We start from the raw sequence: 23,148 nt of genomic DNA, 5'->3' as shown, positions 1-23,148 counted from the left end.
AAACTAAATAACAAAAACTAAATAACAAAAACTAAATAACAAAAACTAAATAACAAAAACTAAATAACAAAAACTAAATAACAAAAACTAAATACACATTGAACACTGAAAATATCTAAACCATCTAACATCCATGAAACATCACACACAGAACACAATGAACCACTAGGGAACTGAACAGAAGCAGGAACTAAAATACTAAGGGTTAACGAGACTAACACAGGACAGGTGAGGCTAATTAAGAAAGACCAGGGAAACGGGGTACAGGTGAAACTAATACTCAAAAGGAACTAAACAGGGAAACTAAGAACTAACCAAGTAATCAGAACACTGGGGAATTACAGACAGGTAATTAAGACAAGCAGGGGCACAAGGAACAAAACCAAAAATCACCAAATACAATAACTAGACAAACTAGGGAGCAAAATACAAAAACAGGAGGTGGGATTCAAACACAGGACAGAAGGTACAAAGACAACCAGACGCTCAAGGTGTTGAACCATGAGGCCAACAGAACAGGGAAAACTCCAAGACAAACATGAAGGACGGGATGACCAGCAATGCCTGCTGGTCAAACGGGGAAGGGACTGGGTAGGACCACAGCAGGGGCTGACCCTGACACACACTGAATAAAGCAACACTTAACTCCCAATTGGGTAGTATACAAAACAGTTTAACACAGCCTGGGCAAACAATACATGCAACAGGTTACCCCAGACTGCAGTGTAATGTTCTGAAACAAACAATACAACATGGACACGGTAAAAATGCAAACAGGCCAATCATAATATCCTGACATGACAAAGACATGTACAGGATTAACAACACATACCTGTCCCAGTATTAGCAGGATACGCCAGAAGTTAAGCTTGGAGATACATCAGTCCCAGCATGGTCATAGCTACCAGCGTCCACGCTGATTACACGCCAACTCGGAAGTCTTAAGTAGTTCTAACAGCGCCTGCTGTTAAAACCGGAAACGGGTGGAGTCATATTTTCACCTTCATGACTCCCGCCGACTGTGGCAAGGAATATATACAATCACGGACTATAAGAATAAACACGCCGTTGCGTTGAGCACTGACGCTGTGTTCGCCGACGAGCTGAACGCGTTCTTCGCACAGTTTGAGATAAACAGCTCTCACCACGGATACAACAACAGTCTGATCTCGGTGAGCGAGGACAGCAGCGCGGCTCTGGTTAGCCTGGCAGAGCGCGATGTGCGCCGGGATCTGAAGCAGGTGAGCATCAGAAAAGCAGCGGGACCAGACGGGATTTCAGTCCTGCGATGCTGCGCTGATCAGCTGACTGGTGTTTTCACTAAGATCTTCAATGAGTCCCTAGCTCTGTCTATTGTGCCAACGTGTTTTAAACGGTCCACCACAGTTCCCGTTCCGAAGCACAACAAGCCCTCCAGCCTGAATGACTACCGCCCGGTAGCCCTAACATCTCTGGCCATGAAGGTGTTTGAAAGGCTGGTAAAGAACTTAATCTGTTCATCCATCCCAAATTCCATAGACCCATTACAGTTCGCCTACCGCCCAAACAGATCCACTGAGGCGTTACCTGCAAGATCGCTATTTTTCTTTATGCTGCAATTGTTTTCATTATTACTTTGTTTAACTTGACACATCACATCTTTAAATTCTCATCCTTGCATTAGAATATAGACCAGTTAATACTGATGGTATCTCATCCTGTGTCATATGTTTTAAAATTACTACACACTGAATATTGAACTGAAGCTTGACATAAAAAAATTTAATCGCAAATCAAATCGTAATCGCAATTTCTGTCAGAAAAATGGCGATTCGATATTTTCCCCAAATCGTGCAGCCCTAGTTGGCACCACGTCCTGGGTTATTCCCTGCTTTGTGCCCATAGCTTTCAGGATAGTCTCCAGACCCCCTGTGACCCTGCACAGGAAGTTGACCATCCCCGGCCAGCCCCCAGAGTTCTGTGGAAGTTAAAAACACTTTAGTCAAACAACAGACTAACCAAATCTCAGGCTGGAGTAAGCTTCAAAAAAGGAGCTGGTCATTACCTGAACAGAAGGGGAACATAAGAAGGAGACTAGAGCTCAGCTGACAACATATATCTCTCCCGTTCCTTGCTGATGATGGGAGGTCACTGAGACGAGGTGAGACAAGTAAATAGAAAGTCAGCTGGCTCCTGCTGACACCCAACAGTGTGACACAAAACGGGTGGCATTGCCGAAGACCTCACAGCTAAATATGGAAAGAGGAGAAATATTTTTAAAATGTAAATAAAATGTGGAGCACCTATAATAAAAGCACAGCTATTAGGTGCTAATGATCCAGTTCACACTCAAGATGCCTAAGTTTGATCAGGTCAATCCTGCGATGTAACATGGACAGGCAGGCGTAATGTACTCACTGTCTGCAGTATGAACAACATGGTCCCACACAGACAGGTGACCCCATAGAAGCGCCTCTCCAGGTTAACAAATACCTTCACTCAGATACTTATGCTCAAATGCTGTTCGCTGTCAGACTCTGCAACAAAGTCCTTGCAGCTGACCCCACACACATAGACTAACAAACACACACATCCAATACACCATGGTAGTTTCTATGTGCAATATTAGTTCTTGTCAATCCCTGTCACTCCATTGCGTGCCTGTCCATATAGATATATCCAGTGTTGTACATATATTTATATATCCACTCTGTACATAATATACATACACTCTATTTATACATACATATATTTATCTGTTTACATATACACACATATATATATAAATATTTTTCAATATACTCATCCAAATTTATGTTTCCAGATTGTTTGTATAGTGCACTTTTTATACTGTACTGTTGGTACAGTTTTTATTCTATTATTTTTAATTTTGCTACTCTTGTCTTGCACTGTCCACTTTTCTGCCGTGACGATGCAATTTTCCACTTGTGGGACTAATAAAGACAAATTTGCTGCGATCTCTGACATTTGGACATGCTTCACTAAGAACTGTGCTGAGAGTTTCACTCCAGGAGAACACATGACCATAGATGAACGGCTGTTCCCTACCAAGGTTCCTTGTCCATTCAAGCAGTATATCGTATCCAAGCCGGACAAATTTGGGATCAAGTTCTGGATGGCCGCAGATTTGGAGACCGAATATGTCTGCAATGCATCCTCTTACTTCGGAAAGGACCCCAGTCGTCAGAAGTGGGAGAGGCTGGCAGAGAACGTGGTCATGAATCTGATGGAGCCATTTTTGGATGATGAGAGAAATGTCACAACGGACAATTTCTTCACCTCACTGGCACTGTCACACAGACTGCTTCAGCGCAAAACAACGCTACTGGGCACGGTGAATAAAGTTCGGCATGAACTTCCTCCACTTGCAAAGGACACTGCACAGCGGGAGGAATTCTCCACGTCAGTGCTTTGCAAAGCCTAGCTAAGCTCAAAATAAATAAATCACAGGGCCCTGATGGCATCTTACCTATAGTAAGATACCCAGAACCAGAGCTACTGGCACAAAGAAGGATTGCTGGGATTGCTGCGAGGATTGCTGGGATTGCTGCGAGAGAGTGGTGTTGAGCTGCAGCGATTGTTTGGGATTGTTTGGGATTGTTTTTTGGAGTGTGAAGGGTTAATTATTTAAGAAATACAATTGAAGGGTTAATTATTTAAGAAATACAACTAATAAGTTTATGACTGTATGGCCTCTAACCCAATGAAGAAAATAGACAAGGGAACTGAGACTAGGATGAGGTGATCTTACCCGTAAATGGGAAAAAGCAGGAACTTACAGCAAGGGAACGGGTCAAGATGACCCTGTTCTAGACACTCAGAGAACAGGAACCCATCATATTGCTGACACTCATTTTTTACCCTTGTTTGGGAACATGCACACATACTAACTAGAGCAAAAGCTAAAGTATGATGTAGTCACGTAGATGGAAAAGTACAGACGAGGGGGGCCACACCCCAAAAGGCCTATAAAGACCTAGAGCCGACCCCTAGAGTTCGAGCGTCTTCTTGTACATGCTGAATGTATGTCGGAGGTTTGCTCCCAGATTGCGCAATCTGTCAGAGAATAAACTGGTGACTTGCAACCACTCCTCGACTGTGCAGTGAATCTCTTCTCATCAACGGACCCGGCGGAGTTCTGACTCCGACAATTTGGGGGCTCGTCCGGGATGAGCAGGAGATCTGCAAGAATTGGCTAAGTGTTGACGAAGCCCACTTGGACACAGAGAACTGCGGGGCCCGATTAGAAGAGGTAAGCAGAGCCTGTTATATCAAAATCTGCATATTGGTCATGTCAAATTGAGCAGTTTGAAGTGTCCAGTGGCCCGTCTGTAAATTAGCACAGAGAGGGGGTTGCGGGTACCAGGTATATGTGGGGTTGATGTACTGTGTCTTGTGTGGTTTATGCCTTGTGTATAAGGAGTGAGTATGGTAAGTCTGTGAGTGTAGAAAAACCGGAGTTTAAAAAAAAAAAAAAAAAAAAAATATAAGAGATTTAAAAAATAGAAAAAAAGTAATAAGAAGAGATATAAAAAATAAAAAAAAATAATAAGAGATAGCAAAAAAAAAAAAAAAAAAAAAAGAAGAAGGGAATAGAGGGCACGGGACCCTCTCCGGCCGAAAAGTAGGTAAATAAAAAAAGGTACAGGGACACATTTTAAGGAAAAGACGGCCCGGACCAATTTTAAGGAATAGAGGGTGGAGGACCCCGCATAGTCTTGGGTGTGGCGACCTCCCTATTGGTTGACGAGCTGGTAGGCGAGCTGGGTATTGGGACCCGGGGAATTCAAGACCCCCAAACAGAAGGTGGGGAGAGGAACTAAGGTCCCTCTCCAAAAGGGCTGGAAGTCCCGAGGCGAGGTGTCTCAAAAATGGTAGGAGGTGTATGAATGTGATGATTTGACTGGGATTAAGAGTGTGAGGTATGCCCTACTCCGGGGAATGTGAATGAAGAATTATTGTTTGTAAGGCTGTTTTATGTATTGGTGGTGTTTAATAGTAGGACATTACACTACAATAAAAGGTGTAGGAAGTGTAGCTGGGTGAACCCCCACCCAGAGGTAAAAGCGCTGCTAGAAGAAAATAAAGATAAATAAATAAATAATAATAATAGATGAAAAAAAAAAAAAAAAAGGGATTAAAGCAGAATAGAGAAGTAATATATAATAATAAAAATTAATACTAAATAATAGGAATAAAATAAAGCTAACATAGCTGGCCCAATTACAATGGATCGTGAGTTTGATAGAGAGCCAGATGACGGAGGATGGGCACCTCCTAAAAATACAGTGTGGAAGCCCCTGTTAAGGCAGATTCAGGTGGTGAAGGAAGCAGTGGCCGGGGCAAGTAGGGAGAATAATAAGGAGAAAGAGGTAACAGATGCAGCGCAGCGTATGTGTGAGGCGATTCGGAGCGCTGGGTGTCGAGTGGAGGACAGGTGCTCATTGGGAGAAATATTGTGGGAGAAAGAGAGAGAGCAGGCTAGTCTCAGGGACGAGGCAGCTCAGAAGAGAGTGAGCGTTAATCGGATCAAAAAGGGAAAGCTGAAGAAGGAGATGGAAAAGTATGAGAAGGAAAGGAGAGAGTGGTCGGCGTTGGCTCTGTTCTGGCAGGGGACGAGTCACCTCCATACGGAGGGGAGAGAGGAGTGTGAGTCACCCTCTCCTGCAGAAGGCACACGGACAGGCAGTGAGGATCCTCCTCCGGCATATACAGGCCAGAGAATGTCTCCAACAGCGCCCACAGCCCACATGTGCCCAATGATTAATGTTACAGGGGGAACCCTCCACATTCGCACACAGGGGACTCGGGAAGTCTCAGTCGGTGCGCGGTCTGAGGAAGTGGAGGAGGAATCAGACAGGGGCTCAGACGTCGAGGCTGAGTCCTCATCTCATGGGACAGAAGACAGGTTAGATTTACAGTACTGTGCACGGGCACCAGACCAGCCAGCGTTCCGTAACAGAATAGCGCGGGAGCAAGTAGAGGAGTTCGGGGAGAATGGCATATTTCAACCCGCCACCCCAGGAAGAGGGCTAGAGTTAAGTGGCAGGAAGCAAAGGCAAGTAGAGGTGGTGGGACAGTTAGTGGGGACGTGTGAGGAGACTGAGGAGGACCCACGGTTTGAGGACTGTGAGGAGGAGCCTTTCGGGGAAAACCAGACAGACGCGCTTGGTGCACAATACATAGGGGGAGCGCAAGGGTCTTCCGGAAATGGATATGGCTTGCGCTCCACAGGGACAAAGCTAGTTGCACCTTTATTGCGAGGAACAGGCGGCAGAGAAAGATATGAACCTTTCTCAATAGGGGATGTGCAGGCTTTGGCAGACAAGCTGCCTCCCCCGGCAGAGGGGGGAGGACAGTGGCTGGATAAGTTGGATCAACTCACTCAGGGTCTGACGTTGGCCCTGGGGGATTTCCGGGCAGTGGCAGCCCGATGTATGACTAAGCATGCGTTACAGGATCTAGAGGACAGAGCAAGGGTTACGACAGTTGCAAATAGTGTGATTCTGACAGCGGTGATAGTGGACCTGGGTGACGCCATGCGAGAGATATTCCCCGCCCCAAGCGGAGCAGTGATCCCAAAGTTTACATGGGATCCTAAACTCCACCCCAGAGAATATTGGCGACTCCGGTGGGACTCAAACCCACAACCTTTGAAGTAGATAAATAAAATAAGTAAAGAGGATAGGACCCGTTGCACTGGCTGCCATCCAGGGTAGGATGGGGCGCAGCAGGAATGGTTCAGGCGGGCAGTAATGGAGGGAGTCCCAGCGGGAGTGAAGGGGGCTATATTAAACAACCCAGATCTCCAAGAAGCAGAATCTCAGATGTGGGACAGGCATGTCGTCCATCATTTGCAGAGGGCAAAAGAGGAAACACAGAAAGAGGAAGGCGACCTTAAGGAACTGCAGTCGCAGCTGCTGAAGCTGCAGGTGGGTGAAGCCAGAAAAAAGGCGATCCAAGACAAAAAGGCAGGGCAGGGAAAGCAGATGGTGGCGGGGGTTTCCCCGGAGGGACCACCGTCTCAGCCACCGGGTCCCTGGAATGGGACACCCACCCACCAACAGGGAGGGTGGGGCCAACAGTGGGGAAGGGCCCGAGGCGGTTGGGGTCGGGGATACGGGGGCCGGGGCTGGAGAAGGGGCGGCCCACAAAGGGGACCGCCGTCAGGTGTCTGTTTCAGGTGTGGGGCAGAAGACCACTGGGCAAGGGATTGTCCAGTACCCGCTCCTAGCAGTGCACGCGGCAGGGGAGGTCCTCCTACAGGCCAGGTGCAGGCACCCAACCCACAGGTGATGGCACCACACCCACAGGCAGTTCCCCCAGCAGGACTCTACCCGGTGATGGAAGGGGGGGAGTGGGACTGGTTTCCCCCTCCCCAGTGACGGTGCTCACGAGCGGCCCGGGAGGCAGGGGAGGCAGACCCCATGCTCTCCCTCCTGGTCATGGATAAGGTACTGCCGTTCTTGGTGGACACGGGAGCCACGTACTCCACTCTTAACGTGGTCCCAGAGAAACATCATTTGTCTGCCTCAACAGTGACCGTGGTGGGCTTCTCGGGAGAAGAACAGAGACTGCCAATAACGAAACCTGTGAAAGTTGCGGTGGGGAAACAGACCTTCCTCCACCCTTTTGTTGTGTCTTCTTCAGTTCCAGTGAATCTCCTGGGCAGGGACATGCTGGTGAAGTTGGGCGCCTCGATTTTGTGCAGTGCGGATGGACTGGTGGTTACCCTGCCGGAAGGCACTCGCCTGCGTTGTGACGCACGGAACACGGGGGCGGGACAGTGGTTGGTCCAGCCCATCCAGAACCAGGCCCTGGCAGACATCTATTGGGGCCTACTGGAGCCCGGCCTGACTGGCATCCTGGCGGCCTACTCAGCGTGGCGGCCCTGGATCTCGCTCCTAGAGCCCTATGTGCCCCCCCCTGACCCGCCTCATATGACCCTTTTCTATGATAGGGAAAATACTGAATGGTATGAGGAACTGTTTGTTGAGCAACTGGAAGGCCAACAGTGGTAAGTTGCCTCTGAGAACATTTACGTGGGTCCCGAAGGAGTAGCCTCAGCCACCATGCTAACCCCAGAACAAGTGACCTGGTTTATGATGGGACAGGAGGCTGTCCCACATGTCTCTCTGGCCCTCCATCCTAAAACACCAGGCCAAAGAGTTGGGCCCGATGGTTAAACGGGCCAGAGAATCAAAGGACTGGGTGCAGACCCAGATCCCACAGATCTCCTTTTCACCCTCCTGCAGTACTTATTGCATACAGGTCGCAGCACAGGACACAGCCCTCTTGCAACATGAGCAGATAGCTAGGGATCATGGGCGTGACCAGTTCCAAACCCATATGTTGCCCTGACTAATTTGACCCCACAACAGAAGTGGTTCACTTGTATTGACTTGGCAAATGCTTTTTTCTGTCTGCCTCTAGCAGAAGAGTGCAGAGACATATTCTCTTCCACGTACAAGGGTTGTCAGCTAAGGTACACTCGCCTGCCTCAAGGGTTCGCCCTTCCTCCAGGTATCTTTAATCAGGCCTTAAAGCAGGCTTTGCAGGGATGTTCTCTCCCAGATGGTGTCACCCTCATCCAATACGTTGACGATCTCCTGATTGCTGCCCCAACATCGGAGGCGGCCCTAGAAGCCACCCAGTCCGTGCTGCTCAGACTGTCGGAGACAGGGTTTAAGGTCAGTAAGGATAAATTGCAGATTGCGCGGACAGTTGTGTCCTTTTTAGGTCGCGTGTTGTCCAGCGCAGGGACAGGTCTCTCCCCGGCTCATCGTTCAGCTATCCTGCATCATCCAAAACCCACTACGGTAAAAGACATGTGGTCCTTTTTAGGTCTCACAGGCTACAGTCGCACGTACATTCCAGATTACACGGGGCTCACACAGCCTCTGAGGGCTTTGGTCCGGGAGCACGGCCTACGTCGCCTCAGTGCAGCCCTCAATTGGGACCAGGCGTCAGAGGAGGCTTTTATCATCTTAAAGCAGAAACTAGCCCAGGCCGCAGACCTAGCCCTCCCAGATTACTCTCTCCCGTTCCACTTGGATGTTTCTGAAGCAGGTGACGTTGTTAACGCCATCCTGTTTCAGAAAAAAGGGGGAGAGCGGAGAGTGTTGATGTACGTGAGTGTAAAACTTGATACTACAGGACTACAGAAAAAAGACATCCTGCATGCACAAAACATGCAGCGGGAGTGGCTAAAATTATTCAGAAAACTGCACACATAGTGATGGGACACGCGTTGCATATCCTGACCTCACACAGCGTGGTGTAAACTCACACACCTTTACCATGACGTCGCTTAGGCAGCAGAGACTTTGCAAAATACTAGGGGCACCCAATTTGAATTTTTCCCACGAAGGGATTAACATGGCCGATCGGATGAGCATGGGAGAACCACATATGTGTGAGTCCAGAGTTCAGAAAGAGGAGAAGGTTAGAATGGATCTAGAAGCCGAAAAAATAGAGGGAACAGAGGATTGGTTCACAGATGGTTGTTGTTTCAGGACGGACACAGGAGGTTTGCAGGCAGGATACGCAGTGGTTGCTAGACAAGAACAGGACTATGTGACCTTGATTGCAGAAAAGCTGGAAGGAGCCCAGTCGGCTCAAAGGGCCGAAGTGATAGCTGTAATTGAAGCGCTAAAACTAGCGGAAGGAAAAGAAGTCACCATATATTCAGATTCAGCCTACGCTGTAGGCGCAGTGCATGTGGAACTCAGCCAATGGCTCAGAGCAGGATTTTTGACTGCGGGAAACAAGCCAATAAAGCATGAAGCAGAGATGAAACAGCTGGCAGAAGCCCTAATGCTCCCCAAAAAAGTGGCCGTAGTAAAATGCAGGGGCCACGAAGGGTCAGGAACAATGGTAGCAAAGGGAAATCAGGTAGCAGACGAAGAAGCAAAAAGAGCAGCAGGATACCATGTGACCAAACAGATGGTCACGGTGGAAGAGGAACTTAGGCTGAGTGATAGGCTAACCCTGGAAAAAGTCCAGCAAGAACAGGACAAAGCCTCTCCAGAGGAGAAAACTATGTGGATGAGAAAAGGGGGATGCAAGGAGGGGGGCCTGTGGCAGAATAAGGAAGGGAAACCAGCCCTGCCTCCCGGTATTCGCCAGGCAGTTCTAGCAGAGGCTCACGGGGTTGGACATGCAGGGGTGAGACAGATGTTAGAAAACTTGACTATGTGGTGGCATCCGTTTATGAAAGACATGGTGCAGGGACACGTTCGAGATTGTGCGACCTGTACCGTTCATAACTCGCGACCCACAGTCAAGCCGGAAAAAGGGCAGTTCCCAACATGTACAAGGTCAAGGGAGGAAATCATTATAGATTACACAGACATGCTTATTCCAGTGAAGGGGTTCAGATATGTGTTGATGTGTGTGGATGCATTTTCGGGGTGGCCAGAAACATGGCCCACAAAAAAGGAGGATGGCGCGTCTGTGATAAAGTTTCTGATCAATCAGTACATACCGAGACACGGGTTTCCCAATAGGATCCGGTCAGATAATGGGACTCATTTTAAGAACGAAGACCTCTAGAAAGTGGAGAAAGCCTTGGGATTAAGACATGCGTTCAGAACTGTCTATCATCCGCAGTCCCAGGGAAAGGTGGAGCGAATGAACCAAACAATAAAACAAAAATTGGCAAAAATCTGTGCACAGACTAAAATGAATTGGGTTGATGCTTTACCGCTGGCACTGATGTCAGTACGGTGTTCTATAAATAGGGGGACTGGGTTCACTCCCTTTGAGCTCCAGACAGGCAGGCAGTTTCCAGGACCCCAGAGAGGGCTATCCTGGACCCCCGATGAAAAGGGGGAGCGAAATCCGAGGTCGTATTATGATGGTTTGCAAGTTCTCGTTGCAGATTTCTCCAAACAGATCCAGGAAACGAGACCTGGGAATCAGCCAATTGAGCCACACACGGCAGAGTGGGTCCTCCTGAAAGTCATCAAACGGAAGTGGTCAGAGCCCCGGTGGACCGGCCCCTTCCGAGTTACCGAGAGGACGTCTCACGCAGTTCGTCTAAAAGGCAAAGGTGACACGTGGTTCCATTGGAGCCAGTGTGCAGCTGCAGAGGAGCCAGGCAGGACCACCGCAGAGATACAGAGGGACCTCGGAGAAGACACACAGAGCGTCAGTTCGGCTGAACCAGACGCGACTCAGGTCTCAACAGAAGGGCAGAATAATCCCTTGACCTGAGCAGATCAGCAGGGTAGTCTACCCCTGACTGATTGAAGAAATCAACACATCATCCGTCGCAGATCGTCAGGACTACATGGACGATGTGAAGAAGGTCATGAGGAGGGAGCAGAACCGGGTAGCAGCACAAAAGAGCAGGATGCGGCAGACCCAGAAGGCCGACAGCCTGCGCCTGGAAAGCGAGAAGTTGGAAAGGGAAAATGCTGTACTGGGACGGGAGGTGAACCAGTTGACAGAAGAGGCCAAATGCCTGAGTGCTGTGTTGAGCCATCATCAGCCTCTGTGCTGCGCTGTGGATCTGCACTCCTCCACCCACCAGTACTTGTTCGAAGCAAAACTTTCATAATATTATTGCTTATAATCAGGTTGATTTCCTTATTACTGCCCATAATCACATGCTGCCTATAATCTTAATCAACAGGATCACATATACTACTTAAAATCAGGGTGATCTCCTAGCGGAGATCAAAAGGGGGAATTGAAGGGTTAATTATTTAAGAAATACAATTGAAGGGTTAATTATTTAAGAAATACAACTAATAAGTTTATGACTGTATGGCCTCTAACCCAATGAAGAAAATAGACAAGGGAACTGAGACTAGGATGAGGTGATCTTACCCGTAAATGGGAAAAAGCAGGAACTTACAGCAAGGGAACGGGTCAAGATGACCCTGTTCTAGACACTCAGAGAACAGGAACCCATCATATTGCTGACACTCATTTTTTACCCTTGTTTGGGAACATGCACACATACTAACTAGAGCAAAAGCTAAAGTATGATGTAGTCACGTAGATGGAAAAGTACAGACGAGGGGGGCCACACCCCAAAAGGCCTATAAAGACCTAGAGCCGACCCCTAGAGTTCGAGCGTCTTCTTGTACATGCTGAATGTATGTCGGAGGTTTGCTCCCAGATTGCGCAATCTGTCAGAGAATAAACTGGTGACTTGCAACCACTCCTCGACTGTGCAGTGAATCTCTTCTCATCAACGGACCCGGCGGAGTTCTGACTCCGACAAGTGTTTTGAGTGTTTGTGTGCTTTACCTGTTTACGTGGGTGGCTGTTTATTTCTATTTATTGTTCTTATTTCGGTCGGCGTGAGTGCTTGTCTGTCCTGTCTGTTAATTAACAGCGCGATTATTACCGACAGAGAGCTGCGGGTGTCGCGTGAGCGGCGTTTTTCTGTCCGCGTTTAAACTCCGTAACAAACACCCGCAGGGCGATTATAACTAATAGTATCTAACGTCGGTATCACTACCCGGCGCCGGAAAAGGACAGTTGCTCCTGAGCTTTGCTCGGTCGCCAGTCGGGGCCGGGAGGACATTTTCCACTTTTTTCCCGCTCCGGCAGTAGCCTGCTGTGAGGGGGTTTTTGTGGTTTTTCGACCTCCCAAGAGCAACTTCGATTTCGCCTTGTTTTTAGTTCATACTTGGTTCAGGCAGAGGTTCTTCTGGTAAGTAGTAGTAAATTTATCAGGTTTAAAATTTTAAATAAAATAATAATTAAGTTCCATTTTAACACAAGTAATAACTTATTTTAGTGTACTCCGCACGTTACTGCATTTATTGTTACGCAAATTAATCTTTATAGTTAAATACACTATATAAATTTACTGGGCTGGGAGTACGGGGCCATAGTGAGTTAGTTAATTATGGGGCCGGCTCAGTGTTGCGTTTGCAAGATGTTTGCCCTTCTGGACGTTAGTGTCCAGTCGGACTTCATCTGCGAGCGATGTAAGCTAGTGGACTCACTCATGGTCAAGGTTTGCGACCAGCTGGGGTGGATCCAGTTGTCGTGGTGCATGTTGGCACCAACGACATAGGCAAGGGTAGAAGGGCTGTTCTGCAGGATAAATTTATAGAAGTCGCCAATAAGCTTAGAAGCAGAACGTCCATGGTGGTATTTTCTGAAATACTCCCCGTGCCACGCGCAAGTCAGGCTAAGTTAGCTGAGATAAGGAGATTAAATGCGTAGCTAAAAGGATGGTGTAGGAAAGAGGGGTTTAGGTTTATGGGGCACTGGAGGACCTTCTGGAACAGGTGGGACCTGTTCAAGCCGGATGGGTTGCATCTGAACCGGAGGGGAACCAGTGTACTGGGAAGGCGTATTTGTAGAGTAGTTGAGGAATGTTTAAACTAGGGACTGGGGGGGCAGGGAGGTTAGTTAAGTATGTAACTGGGGGGAAATGGAAAGCCCCAAAAAATTATATTATAAGTAGGCACTGTAATAGTCCTACCCTTTGTTGTCTGTATTTAAACGCCAGGAGTATTAGGAATAAAATTCATGATTTAGAGGCTCTTATCTCATCAGACTCTTATGATATTATAGCAATAACTGAAACGTGGTTGAGTGATAAGGATGGACAAGAATATAATATGGATGGTTACACATTGTTCCGTAAAGACCGTATAGGTAAGAAGGGAGGTGGTGTTGCAGTATATGTAAAGGAAAACTTGCAGGCAAGGGAGCTTACTGATATAAGTAAAAGTACGGAAGCTATATGGGTAAAATTAGATGCTACAAACTCAAATAGCCTAATTGTCGGTGTTTGTTACAGAGCACCCAATGTAGCTGCTGAGGAAAGCAGATTGTTATACAGTGATATTAGGATTATGAGCAATAAAAATGATGTGGTAGTTATGGGTGATTTTAATCTACCGGGGATGCAGTGGGACATTGTTGCTGGCTCTTCTGAAAATGAACTTGAGATGGTGGAATTAGTACAGGATTGTTTTTTTACTCAGTTTGTTAACACCCCTACCAGGGGAGATGCCATTCTTGATCTTGTTTTGTCTAATAACCAGGACAGGATTGGTAAATTAGACGTTTTAGAACCACTTGACAGTAGCGATCATAACATGGTTAAATTTGAGGTTAAGTTTAGTGCCCGAAGAGCAAAGTCCAAATCAAAAATATATAATGTTAGGAAGGCTAACTTCAATTGTATGAGATTAAAACTAGAAACTGTGAACTGGATGGAGTTAAATAACAAAACTGTTGAAGAGGCATGGGAATTTTTTAAAAGCACATTATTGCAAGTGCAAAAGGACTTCATACCTGTTTCCAGCAAGAATAAATCTAGGAAATTGCAACCTAGGTGGTTTAATAGGGAAATAAAGTATAAAGTAAGGAGGAAAAGGGCTTTGTTCCAGAGATGGAAAATAACTGATGATGACATAATAAAGCAAGAGTATCTAAATCTACAGGCTGAATTAAAAAATGACATTAGACGAGCTAAAAGGAATGTCGAAAGGAAGATCGCATTGGAGGCTAAGGATGACGTTAAAAGTTTCTTCCAGTATTTTAATTCTAAAAGAGCTCTAAAAGCTGGAATTACTAATCTGCAGGATAGTAAGGGTCTTATAATTGAAAACGACATTGACATAGTAAATGAGTTCAATGATAGTTTTGCACGGGTATTCACTGTTGAGGACACTAGTAACTTACCAGTTCTTATTACTAATCCAACATCGTCTATAACTAATATATATATAATTGAAGCTGATGTTTTGCAAAGCCTAGCTAAGCTCAAAATAAATAAATCACAGGGCCCTGATGGCATCTTACCTATAGTGTTAAAAGAGATGAGGGATATTATTTGCCGACCCTTAACATTACTGTTTCAAAAATCCTTATCTGAAGGTGTGGTACCTTCTGATTGGAAGCATGCCAACATAACGCCCATTTTCAAAAAAGGGGATAGAAGTAATTTGTCAAACTATAGGCCAATCAGTCTAACTTGTATAACTGGTAAAATTATGGAGGCTATAATCAAAGAGAAAATGGTAGATTACCTGGACTCAAATAACATTTTGAGGGATAGCCAGCATGGATTTAGGAGAGGTAGATCCTGTTTAACAAATCTGTTGGAGTTTTTTGAGGAAGCTACTGTCATGGTTGCGGGCATCTCGGGCACGGGAACGCGGCATGGTGCGCAGAAAAGGGCGGATGACCCACTAGCGGCTCCAAGAACAAAAAAGGGTTTACTACAAAAGACAGAAAAGCTACAAACACAAAGAAACCAAAAGGACCACGAGGGGTCAAAAACTAAAAAGGGATTAATTAGCAAAATTAAATAACAAAACCTAACTACACAACTAATACGGGGAATCGCAGAAACAAACCATGAAACACAGGCAATACAAATTAACTAACACGCCATCACGAACAACCTAGACAAAGACAACTGAAACACTAGGGAGCAAAATACAAAAACAGGAGGCAGGATTCAAGCATAAGACAAGAGGGAACTCAGGGCCGAGGGGCAAACAGACAGCACATGCTAAATACATTGAGCCACGAGACCAGACAGGAGACAGGGGAGAACAAGGACTGACGTGAAGGACGGAATGACCAGCACCACCTGCTGGTCAAACGGGGAAGGGGCACGGAAGGACCACAGCAGGGGCTGACCCTGACAGTACCCCCCACCTAACGCGCGGACACCGGACGCGCGCAAGGGCACTGTCAGGGCCACAGAGAACGGGCGGACAGGACAAGGACGTAGAACCAGACGGGGAACAAGACAGGGAACCCACTAACGAAAACCAAGGAACTGGACAGACAGAACCAAGAACTCGGACAAGAAGGGAACAAAAACAGATAGGGCAGACACCAGGAGCTGGGACAAGAACACTAGACGAGGGATCACAGTAGGGGGCAGAACTTGGGGACCTGGAACAAACAGACGTGGACTCTGAGGAACAGGACTAGGGACACAAGGTGGAAAAGGAAATGGTGTAGGGGAACCAGAAGGGCAAGGAACAAAAGGAGCAGGGTGAGGGAAAGGACCAGGAACATGGGACTGGGACCGAAACGGGGCAGATGAACTGAAAGGGAAGGGCAGAAATGGGACTTGTTGGGGTAGCTGGCCAGGAAACATAAAAGGGAAAGGTTGGGTAGGGTGTGGGCCTGGTGGCCGATTGGAGGGCGAGGAGGAAGGGACTGCAGGACGAGGACAGGAACTGGAGGGTGACGGCGAGGAAGGAACTGCAGGGTGAGGACGGGACCTGGGACCGGAGGGCGACGAGGAAGGGACTGCAGGACGGGGACGGGAACTGGAGGGCGATGAGGAAGGGACTGCAAGATGAGGACGGGAACTGGAGGACGAGGAGGAAGGGACTGGAGGACTGGGGAATGACGAGGAGGGGTCTGTGGGATGGGAACTGGGGAGCGATGAGGAAGGGACTGCAGGATGGGAACTGGGACTGCAGGGTGACGACGAGGAAGGGACTGCAGGACAGGGACGGGAACTGGAACTGGAACACACTGACACAGGATATGCAGAACTAGGGAATGAGGAGGGCATATGACAGGAAAGGGAACTGGAAGGCGAATGGACTGGGTCTGGGCGGTTGGACCGCCTGGTGTGTCCCCGTCTCCCCTTTCGGGAAACAGAGAACCGGCCCGGTCCTCTGCTGGACCTCCACCCGCGCCATGCAAGGTCCGCTTTGGTGGAGGTAGAAGTCTGGAATCTGGGGCTTGGGGACAGGACGGCCTTGGCCGGAGATGCAGGGGCAAAGTCAAGTGGCATGGTCCCCCGTGGACCAGCCGTGGACAGAGCAGAGGCGGCGGCGGCCCCCTGTGGGCCGGGCGCGGACAGAGCAGAGGCTGCTGCCCCCTGAGGACCGGGCGCGGGCGGCCGGGGCAGAGCAGAGGTTGCTGCCCCCTGTGGACCGGGCGCGGGCGGCCGGGGCAGAGCAGAGGCTGCTGCGGCCTCCCCTGGGCAGGGCTCGGGCAGAGCGGCGGAGGCGGCTGCGGCCTCCCCTGGGCAGGGCTCGGGCAGAGCGGCGGAGGCGGCTGCGGCCTCCCCTGGGCAGGGCTCGGGCAGAGCGGCGGAGGCGGCTGCGGCCTCCCCTGGGCAGGGCTCGGGCAGAGCGGCGGAGGCGGCTGCGGCCTCCCCTGGGCAGGGCTCGGGCAGAGCGGCGGAGGCTTCCCCTGGGCAGGGCTCGGGCAGAGCAGCGGAGGCTTCCCCTGGGCAGGGCTCGGGCGGAGTGGCGGAGGCGGCTGCGGCCTCCCCTGGGCAGGGCTCGGGCAGAGCGGCGGAGGCTTCCCCTGGGCAGGGCTCGGGCAGAGCGGCGGAGGCTTCCCCTGGGCAGGGCTCGGGCAGAGCGGCGGAGGCGGCTGCGGCCTCCCCTGGGCAGGGCTTGGGCAGAGCGGCGGAAGCGGCCGAGGCATCGCAGATGGCGGCTGCGACTGGGCCAGACATTGGAGACGAGAAACCCTTGGCCCAATCCATCAGCCGATGATTGAGGGTCTCCAGTCCATCCTCCCCCTCAACAGGCGTTATAAAAGGAACCCCTGGAGGCAGGCAGGGAAGAACTGGGCCCTCTAGAGGCAGAGGCTCCACTGTTAAAACAGCTGGAGCTTTCCCTCCCTTTCTAGGGAACTTGGGGACTCGTGGGATAGCATCCACAGGAGACCTGGAACATTTAAAAGCCAGGCGGGTGCCAAAGTAGGCACTCTGGGAACAGACGTTGCCAAGCCGGGGTGCATCAGGAACAAGAACAGGTCCAGGGGGTGAGTGCTCCAACTGGAGCACTGCAGGCCTAGTAGCAGGTGCTAGGGAGACATATCCCAGCATGAGGGGTGTTGTGGAGCCTGGGGATCGTCCTTTGGAGTGGTTCATTCTGTCATGGTTGCGGGCATCTCGGGCACGGGAACGCGGCATGGTGCGCAGAAAAGGGCGGATGACCCACTAGCGGCTCCAAGAACAAAAAAGGGTTTATTACAAAAGACAGAAAAGCTACAAACACAAAGAAACCAAAAGGACCACGAGGGGTCAAAAACTAAAAAGGGATTAATTAGCAAAATTAAATAACAAAACCTAACTACACAACTAATACGGGGAATCGCAGAAACAAACCATGAAACACAGGCAATACAAATTAACTAACACGCCATCACGAACAACCTAGACAAAGACAACTGAAACACTAGGGAGCAAAATACAAAAACAGGAGGCAGGATTCAAACATAAGACAAGAGGGAACTCAGGACCGAGGGGCAAACAGACAGCACATGCTAAATACATTGAGCCACGAGACCAGACAGGAGACAAGGGAGAACAAGGACTGACGTGAAGGACGGAATGACCAGCACCACCTGCTGGTCAAACGGGGAAGGGGCACGGAAGGACCACAGCAGGGGCTGACCCTGACAGCTACTCAGGAAGTTGATCATAAGAAGGCCTATGATGTCATCTACTTAGATTTCCAAAAGGCTTTTGATGTTGTCCCCCACAAGAGGCTCTTATTTAAACTCAAAGCAACAGGTATTTTAGGAACTGTAGCGACCTGGATTGATAACTGGTTAACGGATAAGAACATAAGAAATTTACAAACGAGAGGAGGCCATTCGGCCCATCAAGCTCGTTTAGGGAGAACTTAACTAATAACTCAGAGTTGTTAAAATCTTATCTAGCTCTGATTTAAAGGAACCCAGGGTTTTAGCTTCCACTACACTAGCAGGAAGACTATTCCATACTCTAACTACACGCTGTGTAAAGAATGCTTCCTCAAATTTGTTTTAAAATGTTCTCCCGCTAATTTCCATTTATGGCCACGAGTTCTAGTATTTAGACTAATATTGAAATAGTCATTTGGCTGAACAGCATCCAGACCCGTTAGAATCTATAGAAGTATAGAAGTAATCCAGCAAACTATAGGCCAATCAGTTTAACTAGCATTACTGGAAAAATAATGGAAGCTATAATTCAAGTGAAAATGGTAGATTACCTAGATGCAAATAACATTATAAAGGATAGCCAACATGGATTTAGGAGAGGTAGATCCTGCTTAACGAATCTACTTGAGTTCTTTGAGGAAGCTACAAGTGAAATTGATCACAAAAAGGCCTATGATGTGATTTACTTAGATTTCCAGAAGGCCTTTGATGTTGTCCCCCACAAACGGCTCTTGCTAAAGCTTAAAGCTGCAGGGATTTTAGGAACTGTGGCAGTTTGGATCAAAAACTGGCTAACTGACAGGAAGCAGCGAGTAGTTATTAGAGGCACAATGTCACAGTGGGCCTCCGTTCATAGTGGGGTACCGCAGGGTTCAATTTTAGGACCACTATTGTTCCTAATTTACATTAATGATATTGACACAAATACATACAGTAAATTGGTTAAATTTGCAGACGACACCAAGGTGGGCGGTGTAGCAGATACTGATCTAGCAGCAGAGAGGCTTCAAAGGGATCTGGATTTAATTAGCGAATGGGCTGATACTTGGCAGATGAAATTTAACACAGATAAATGTAAGGTAATCCATGCAGGGAGCAGAAATATAAAGTACAGATATTTTATGGGTTCCACTGAAATAAAGGTAGCTGATTACGAGAAAGATCTAGGTATGTATGTTGATGCTTCCATGTCCCACTCTCGCCAGTGTGGGGAAGCAATAAAAAAGGCCAATAGAATGTTGGGTTATATCTCTAGGTGTGTGGAGTTTAAGTCAAGGGAGGTGATGTTACACTTATATAATTCCTTGGTAAGACCCCACCTAGAATACTGTGTGCAGGTTTGGTCACCATACCTCAAGAAGGACATTGCTGCTTTAGAAAAGGTGCAACGAAGAGCTACGAGAATGATTCCTGGTCTTAGAGGAATGTCTTATGAGGAGAGGTTAGCGGAACTGAATCTGTTTAGCCTTGAGCAAAGGAGACTAAGGGGGGATATGATTCAGGTCTATAAGATTCTAACGGGTCTGGATGCTGTTCAGCCAAATTACTATTTCAATATTAGTCTAAATACCAGAACTCGTGGCCATAAGTGGAAATTAGCGGGAGAACATTTTAAAACAAATTTGAGGAAGCACTTCTTTACACAGCGTGTAGTTAGAGTATGGAATAGTCTTCCTGCTAGTGTAGTGGAAGCTAAAACCATGGGTTCCTTTAAATCAGAGCTAGATAAGATTTTAACAACTCTGAGCTATTAGTTAAGTTCTCCCCAAATGAGCTTGATGGGCCGAATGGCCTCCTCTCGTTTGTAAATTTCTTATGTTCTTATGTTCATATGTGGGCAGTGTGGTGGCACAGCGGTTTCTGCTGCCGCCTCACAGTGAGAAGGTCCTGGGTTTGATCCCCGGGTTGAATGCCCGTTGAGGCTTTCTTTGTGGATCTTGCATGCTCTCCCCGTGTTCATGTGGGTTAGGGCTAGTTAAGTCTTTGTTCCAAAAGGTCCAGTTGAATTCTGTACATTTTTTGGAAGCTGTGCAGTTGTTACCTAAGGTTATTAAGGTTATTTGTCCCAAGTTGGAGACTAATTTGCTTACTGTATTTTTTCCATTTCAATAGGTAATGTGCTGAAATAATGAAAAAGCAAAATAAACTATCTTGCCACCTGATCTTTTTGTCTTTTTATGTGGTACATATAGATAACTGGTCCTTCCAAAACCAGACAAGGCTTGTTTAGTTATAGCTTAAAAACCTTCAAATTACAGGTTAAATTAAATGTTTTACAGGATATTTAAAATTGACAGTTTTCCATTTTTTTTCACAAAAATATTTAGTGATTTAACAACTCATTTTTACAGATAATCATTCAACCTTGAAAAATGTTATTAAACTTACTTAATGTGATAGAAAACTTACAAAACCTGTTGAAGTATGGCATAAATTTGTATTCCTATCAGTTAAAGTTACTGTATTTTAACAGATTTTAACCATCTTATCTGAAAATATTTTTCACCGTTAACAGGTTTTGTCTGGCAGACTTTTGACTTATTTTACAGATGTTTTTTACAGTGTGATAACACAGAGAGTTACCTAGAATAAAAGTCTGGACCTCTCAGTTTGGTGAGTAAAGAAAATCTCTTTTATTCCAGCAATTCCAACAAACGCTCCCGTCACACTCTGGCGCTCGGTACCAAGTACCCCGAGCACACAGAGCAACCAGTTGATAAAGCATAACTCCCAATTCCCTATAAGGACTTCTAAGTCCTGATTGGTCACAAAACACCAACAAATGGAGCTCAAACGTAGAGCAGTGTTCAAAACAATCTCTTCTTGCCGAAAGCCTAAGACATAACAGACCCAATATGCCTCCCCTCCCGGGCCTACCAATGTCCAATTTTTCTTCTACACTCCCCCCTTTTGAACACGCGAGATCCGCGCTGTTCACAAATAATCAGAGTCCACGGTGTAGTAGTCCTCTGGACGAAAGCGCAACGGGCAGAAGTGGGCCGGTGGCGGTTGGATGGAACACGAGTCACCAGCGGTGTTGGTGTTGCTGGTGACATTGATGACGACCGGGGGCTGAGGTCCATAGAGCCAGGCAGGAATGGGAGGATCATCCACGTATAGAAAAGAGGGAGCCCGCAGGAACATAAGAGATTTTGCCTGGGAAGACAGAACTAGCAATATGATTAGTAGCAACACTACAAGCAAAAGCAATATACTAAAAACTAATGGTTTAATCACCCCGGATAAACCAGTGAGGAGAACCAATTGTCCCAGCTGTACTCAAACAGGCCATGCTCTTCATGTATCTCAGACAGCTGTTTGTGCACTGCGTCCTCTAGATCCTGCACAGCCTGAGAGGAATCAGGGATGTACGTGCAACATTCTTTCCCCACTATAGCACCTTTCTCAGCTAATAGGAGATCCAATGCCTCAGGGTTTTGCAGAGCTACCTGCTTCGCTGTGGATAATTCACCTTTAACGGCCTTCACAGTGTCAAGTGTCTGACTGGTCACTTTTTCAACTGCAGTCTGCAGGGCAGCCACCTCTGTCTGAAGGTCTGCTACACCAAGGGATGGAATAAACCCCAAACCATTGCTCAGTTCGACTAAGAGACCATCTGCTCCGTGAATAAGCACGCAGTCAGCAGAGCAGCCATGACGGACAAAGAGCCGGAGCAAATTTGATTTAGGACTGCCATATCATGATTGGTGTACGGAATCCCGTAGATTCCACACAATTGTGACCCTCTCGGGGGCCAGTCTTGAAGGAACCACCAGGGTTGGACACGCGTCTGCAGTGGACCCGATGGACCCAGGCGTCGATTCCCTCCACTTTCACTGCGTGAGGGGTCACCATCAGGACCTGGTGTGGTCCCCTCCATCTCGGCGTGGTCCATCTCTTCCCTCTCAAGTCACGAACTAACACCCAGTTCCCTGGTTCGAGCGGTGTCACAGCTTGTAATGGGTTTCCGTCCGCATTCCTCCAATTGGCACGAACCTGGTCCCAGGCTGCACCTATCGCTCACCGCAGACCTGTGAGATAAGTCAGAAAATCCCCATCCACGGTCTCCAGTGTAACATATCGTGAGGGAGACAAAACACGCATCGGCCTTCCTGCATCGACCCAGGGCAGGCCTGTCGTCTCTGAAATTTTGGCCAATTTCCGTTTCAGCGTTTGATTTGCCCTCTCCACCATCCCTCTAACCTGAGTTCGCCACAACATGTTTTGGGACTGTGGGGGAAAACCCCATGATGACACGGGGAGAATATGCAAACTGCACACATGGAACCCTGGCAGAAACTCAAACCCAGGTCCCAGAGATGTGAGGCGACAGTGCTAAGCACTGCAGCACCGTGCTACCCGCCTCTGGGAACATACTGAGGTTAATTGGAGTTACCAAGTTGACCATAGGTGTGAATGGTGCACACAGGTACGCACGTACACAGGCAGGCACTCATGCACACAGGCACGCACGTACGCAGGCATACAGGCATGCATGCACACAGAGACACACAGGCATCACCGGCGATCACTCGCAATCGAGTATGATGGTCCACCTGGAGGGTCCTTATTGTGGATCTTCAGATGGCTGAAGAGGCCAATTCTCGAACCACAAACCTTATCCCAACAGGTGGACGCCTGTGCGTGGCTTCTTTTAATGTGGGGAGACTGGGGCATAAACAGCCACCACACGGTCCTTGACAGAGACAAACCTATTATCAACGGCATGGACTCCAAGACAGCTGA

Source organism: Paramormyrops kingsleyae, unplaced genomic scaffold (assembly GCF_048594095.1).
Source record: "Paramormyrops kingsleyae isolate MSU_618 unplaced genomic scaffold, PKINGS_0.4 ups27, whole genome shotgun sequence".
Lineage (NCBI taxonomy): Eukaryota > Metazoa > Chordata > Actinopteri > Osteoglossiformes > Mormyridae > Paramormyrops > Paramormyrops kingsleyae.
Note: the sequence above shows the minus strand (reverse complement) of the source record.